We start from the raw sequence: 6000 nt of genomic DNA, 5'->3' as shown, positions 1-6000 counted from the left end.
GACTTGATGCAGGAGGCAGTGTTGAGCTGCTGAAAACAGGAGAACGTAAAAGGGCTACTTTCCAGAGCCAGCTTGGAGTGGCAGGTTTCCAGACCACTTTGTACGCTGTATATTTGGAGTTTGGAGAAAGAAAAAAAGAATATTCTCTCTTTTTCAGAGCTTCCTGAGAACATGTAAAACATCACATGCATCATGTATTTCAGCTGAACATCATCAGCATCCACAGACTGTCACGGTCTTACGGTCTCCACTTAACCATAGCTTGTTTCATCCCAAAGCAACCAACCTGCTGAGGGATGTGCCCTGTTAGGGAAGTCCCTTTACTTAAGGTACTTAAGAAAGCACACATGAACTGTCCCACAACCTCTGCACCGAGTGTGGGACTTGGCTGCAAGTAGGTAGCCTCAGCTGGTAGAGAAAGGACTTCACACTGCATGGTACATATGGAGAGATTCAAGTATCACTGTTTTCTTCATTAGAATGATCTTAAGGATAAGATGAGGGTGAGGAAAAACAAAGAAATTTGGAAATGGGGAGTGGGCATGCCTTGTAGAGGGAAAGATAGAATGGGGGCTTGACAGTGCCAACAAATCAGGGAGAAGTTGGTGAGCATTTACAGGCAACAAAAGAGAGCTGCCCTCATGGCAGGGGTGAAGTGAGCTTTGTACACAATGTCTGAAGACAGGAGTCATCCTGCTCCTCATCCTGGGCAGTGGCTAAGCGTTCCCTCCTGTCCCACCACATCTCTATCCCCTCTGTCTATTCACTTGCACAACAAACTGTTGTCATTTTCTGTAGCCAAGTCCTTTCTTTCTCCCATGGTGTCTGCCTTTCTTGCCTGTATCACTACTGCAGACTTATTACCATTTGTCTCTTCTGTCTATGTTCCTATTGCATCTGTCTGCTCCTCTGGGTCTCCAGCTGTCCTTATCTGATAGGAACCAGAGGAGAAGGTACTGAAATGCATCCTGTGCTCTTCAGCCTTCATCCCTTACAAATTTAATGTCTGATTTCTCCTCTAACCAAGTCACTTCTATGCTGGGGCCAACTTGAGAGAACAAAGCCCACTCCAGAATGTTAGTTAAAGCACCACTGGAAGATGCTGAGATATTCTACTGATGTGTGGTGCAAAGTCCCAGCCAGAGCAACTTGACTGCGGAGAAGAATTAAAATATTGTGCTCATAAGCCAGGAGACTAACTCCCCTTGCAGCTCCCTGAGAGGAGGGAGTGCATAACAGGGAGGAAGATGTAGTTATAAAATGAGATTCTCTGTTCCTTAGGGGACTGTTAAAACCACTCAATATTTATGAAGCTTTTAGTCTGACTCAGGCAATTTGTTCCCCCTTCTATGTGCTTGTCTTTGGGGCTCAGCTGTTGCTTGGCCTGTTACTGATATAAAATTAGATGCTGTGGTTCAACTGTATCCTTGTTTAGAGAAAGAAAAGGGAAAGGTCCAAGGCAATGTGTAGAGCAGCTCAGCTGCTGCCTCACTGCAAGCAAACAAGGGTCACACAGAGGGAAGCATCACCAGCTCACATTCGATGGGCATCGTACTAAAGAGAACCAGTTCCTTGAGGTTAAGGCTGTGGAGGGTAAGAAGTGAAGCTGTGCTGCCTGACTGGCTTTCACTTCCACTCCAGGGTTTGCCAGGAAACCATCCAGCTTCTCAGAGAGCAAACCAGCTCCAAAGTGTTGCCCTGGAGTGAGGCCCTGAAAGAGTAAATCAGGAATCTAAAGGTGTTTGATGTGGGAGGAGGCAGCCTATGGAGAAAATAGGGAGCAGAGGCGGTCATGCCACAATTCTCACTTCTGCCTCTTAATCCTGAGCTGAAGCACCTCCTCTAGACTCAGCCTCCCTACTGACTGGGGTGGCTTGGCTGAGGTTTCTGGTGAGGAGAGGAAGGCAATATAGAAACCTCTTCTGTTTTGAAATGGCCATGACCTGCTGGTCTCAAAGGCACTTCCAGTGATGCTCCTGAATGGTAAATATTGGTGTGCTTGTGTAGGACTAATCTGACCTCCACTCCAGTATGGTGTCCTGAAGAGGCATGATCTGGAATGACCTGGTTATACCACCCGATTTACCCTGAGCTTGACCCCGCTCTGTTCTGACATGCCTTCTGCAAGCCCCGAGTTCACCCTGGATGATGAACGTATCTTGTGCATGTATTACTTTGGGTAAAGACAAGGCTGGGTAATTTCCTGCTAAAAATACCTGTAAGAGCATTTTTAAGGTTGTGGAGGTCAACTCTATCTGCTAACAGTGCCAACTTTCACTGTAATTCCCCTTTCCCTGTCTTTCTGCTCTCAGTTACCATCTGGTGTTCTGGTTTATTGAGAAATGTTGCCCGTTTTTTTGGAAAACTGTCACTGCAAGTCACCCAAGGGAGGGCTTGGAGCATACACAGATCTGTAGTGTTTTGGTGAAACTTGTGCAGATAACCATAAACTTTGCCTTTTTGAGAGCCTGTCTTCTTACTTAGCTTTCCATTTGCACCCTTATCTACTGAGACTCTGTGAGAGTTCTGCACATGCAAAAGGGTGTTTTGCTGAATGAACACCAATGTTTTATGGCTGTAGACTTGCACATACAAAGTGACTTGAAATGAGGGCTCCAACTGAGGCTGTAGGACATATCCATGCCTTACCATCCTGCATCTTGGGAAACAAAGCTGGGGCGAGTGATAACACAGGAATTTTTTATTTTTATTTTTTAGTATTTTTTAATCCAGAAAAGGAGGGGCAGGTGCAATTATATTAGGTGATTTTTTTTTTAGGTAGACCTAGACATTTTTCTGAGTGCAATATAGCAAAGTCATTGCTAGGCAAGAACTGCCCTGACTTCAGCCCCCACCAAATTCCCTCTTACAACATCAGTATGTTGAGGTTTCATCCAGGTGGTAGTGGCTGTGAATATCTGAGAATGACCAAGGTGCTTCATCACTGGATGCCACATTTGTTATGCCTCTTATGCCTCGATTGTGAGGGCTTGCAGGCAGCTCCCTGCAGTGCACTGAGTGAATAACTTGTTATTTTGGTGGGTTTTGTTCTTCTGACCTAAGAGCAAGGAAAGATACATTTACCTATTTTCTTCTTCCCTCATCTACTATGTAACACTTCAAATAATACTTTCCTCTAAGTGAGATTTTTAGAAGGCATATCTCACTTCAGATTGCACGTTTATTCTCCAACTTGACAGTCAACAAAACCCCTTGCTGTTGTGGCATGACTCATGATTTTCCTAGTGCTCCCCGTTATGTTACATGTAAGCGCAAGTTAAGTTTCCTCTGTGATCATTCTTGGCAATCACCCCATTCATGACCCCTGGTGAGCTTTATAATACCTTAATCCTTGCAGGCTTGTGCTCTCCTTGTTCTTCAGAGAGCCTGAATTCCCACAGGCACCATTCAGCTACCTACGGAAATTACACACCTGCTTCTTGGTGCTCTTTGCCAATGCTGTAATGTTTGCTTCCTCTCATCCACCCCTTCTGGCACAGGACTTCAAACCTCTCTTGAAGTGTCTTAGCTTAGAAATGCAGGGAGGTTGATGTCTGAAGTGTTATTTTTTCCCCCTGTCTGTTTTTTCCCCTGCATCACTACATCACCTGCTTCCCTCCCTGGGAGGCCCAGCAGCATCCTTGCCCTGGACTGGGAGGAGATCCTATTTGAGCCCCCAAACCTTGATTTTTATTTATCACAGGGGAAAAACAATGCACTCACATCCTTCAGGCTTCCTGCAGATTGAATGGAGTCCTACACTGGGTTTTATAGTTTTATACAGGAATTCTACTTTGGAGAGAAAAACAAGAGCCCATGTCCCCAGAAAGGTCAGTTCCCTGGCATCAGTCACCACTGACACACTGGTTTTGGACATGGGCTTGTGCAGCACCTGATTGCAGGAGAGTCCTAGAACCATTTTTCCCCATCCCTTTGCATTAGCCATTAACAGATGCACAAGTTCCTGCCTGCAGAATCATTATCCTCTGTGTCTATTCGGACAGCAGCCTCATCAATTGGAAGTGAGCTTTGCCGTCATTAAGGAAACTTTAAAAAAGACTGTTCAGTCAGAAGTGAACATCTTGATGAGGCTTAATTTATTTCACAGTTGTTGTTATCCTGTTGACCTAAAATGACAGCAGGAGACTTGGAGAGGTGCCCAGTTTATTTAAGAAGCAAGCACAAAACTGTCTCTCCCTGCCTGGAGAAAGATCTTAGCAGCATAAAGCAATCCTAGCTGCCAGTCCCAATGCTCTGCCTGGCAGCTCTTGCCCATCAAAATTCACTGTGGCTTTTCTGAGGGCCAGTCCAGATTGTGTTGTTTTTTTCCTGTTTTTAAGTGTTCCAGCCTCTCCTTTGTGCATCCTCTCATGAGTGTTCCCAGTGCTGTGAAAGCTGGGAAAGCGCTGTGTGGTGTACCAGCATAAAAATGCGGTTTACTCCAGTGTTTAGGGGCAGATCAGATGCCTGGATGCAGGTAGGCAAAGTGCCCAGTCCTGGAGCTCCCTGGTGTTTAATACATGTGATGGCACAGCTCAGCTGCAGTGCCATGTTTGAGCCGCAGCTGTCTGGTGGAGCACACTCCTCACAGATGCGCCTGGTACATGTGGTCTGCCATGGAGAGGGGCAGCTGGAAAGCACAGAGCCAAACTGGACACACAGTGCAAGGACAAGGGTTCAGGGTTGCAGGCTGCAGCCAGAAGAAGCCCACCAAGAAACAAGGAGAAAAATCACAATGGGAGATGGTGTGATCTTTAGCCTTGGAGATTTTCAAAACTCACCTGGGGAAGGCACTGAACAACGTCATCAGATTTTGAAGCCAGCCCTGCTTTGAGCAGGAGGTTGGACTAGTGCCCTGCAAAAATCTCTTCTGAATGAAATTACTCCATGAAAGAAGAGTTGAAGTTAGATCAAATTCTGTTTTTGTCATGGGAAACGATATGGACTTTTCTTCCAACAGAAGGTTCTATGAGAACAAGTACCTGCTTTTATAAAAGATTGAAGTGTCATTGACTTATCTTCAGTAAAAGGAAGTGGTTAGTCTTCCCAGCTTTACTGGGATTCACTGCAACATGTACTACTTTTCAAGCTAGGTGCTGTACAGGAGAAGCTGATGACAGTATCTCAGAACAAACATCTTTTGTGCTTTTTTCCTAGAAGCTGCAGCTTGTAGACACAAGTGAGAGTTGGGAGGGTGATTTGAGATCAGCCACACTGGGGAGCCCTTTGGGGAAGGCTAAGATGCGACGCTGCTGCAGTGCTAGCATTACATCAGTAACTCATTCCCTGGTTCCTGTTTAATTCCTTCTCATCCTCAGTCCTGCTATGGTCATTTTTGGATCCTCTATAATCAAGTGATTCATGCCATCTTCCAATTTCAGAGACTTCATCTGAGTGCATCTCTCAAAAATCAAGCCAAGAGAGAAATCCGATGTCAGGAAGGCAAAGAAAATACTTTGGTGTTGTCTTAGGTTTTGTTTCCGTATTTTCTTTTGGTCCTAGAAGAGCTCACCATCCACTGGCTATCATTGAGCTCCAGCAGATCTCGCAACACAAACAAATATAGCTACAGGAAGGCATGAAGAGCCCATAATTTGTGTATTAGAAACCTGAAATCAGGTTTCTAATCTGAAATCAGGAACTGCTCTGCTGTGGCTTTGGGTATTGGGCACCAGATCTCACTTTAGTGCAGTCAAGTTAAACACATCCAGGAAGACAGTGTGCTCGGAACAGCAGCCAAAGTCACATCAGTCCAACATGGAATCTCTTGAATGCAGTGCAGATTTATGACTAATTAATGTTGCTGGTTTTGGCCCTAGACAGACAACTTAATATGATACAAATTCATTACTGAAGACTAGAGCAAAGAGCTGTGTGTGTGGACTAAAGTACACAACCATTGGGATGGACAGCTTTAAAGCTTTGTTCATAAATGCAGGGTCATAAAGCGGCTCCGCTGCATTAAAGCTGCTGTGTAAATGTGAATGCTTCAGAATTTCA

The sequence above is a fragment of the Corvus kubaryi genome, unplaced genomic scaffold (assembly GCF_017639235.1).
Source record: "Corvus kubaryi isolate FWS band 111438036 unplaced genomic scaffold, C.kubaryi_AGA036_p1.0 37397, whole genome shotgun sequence".
Classification (NCBI taxonomy): Eukaryota; Metazoa; Chordata; class Aves; order Passeriformes; family Corvidae; genus Corvus; species Corvus kubaryi.
The sequence above is the reverse complement of the archived record's forward strand: the minus strand, read 5'-3'. Positions refer to the sequence as shown.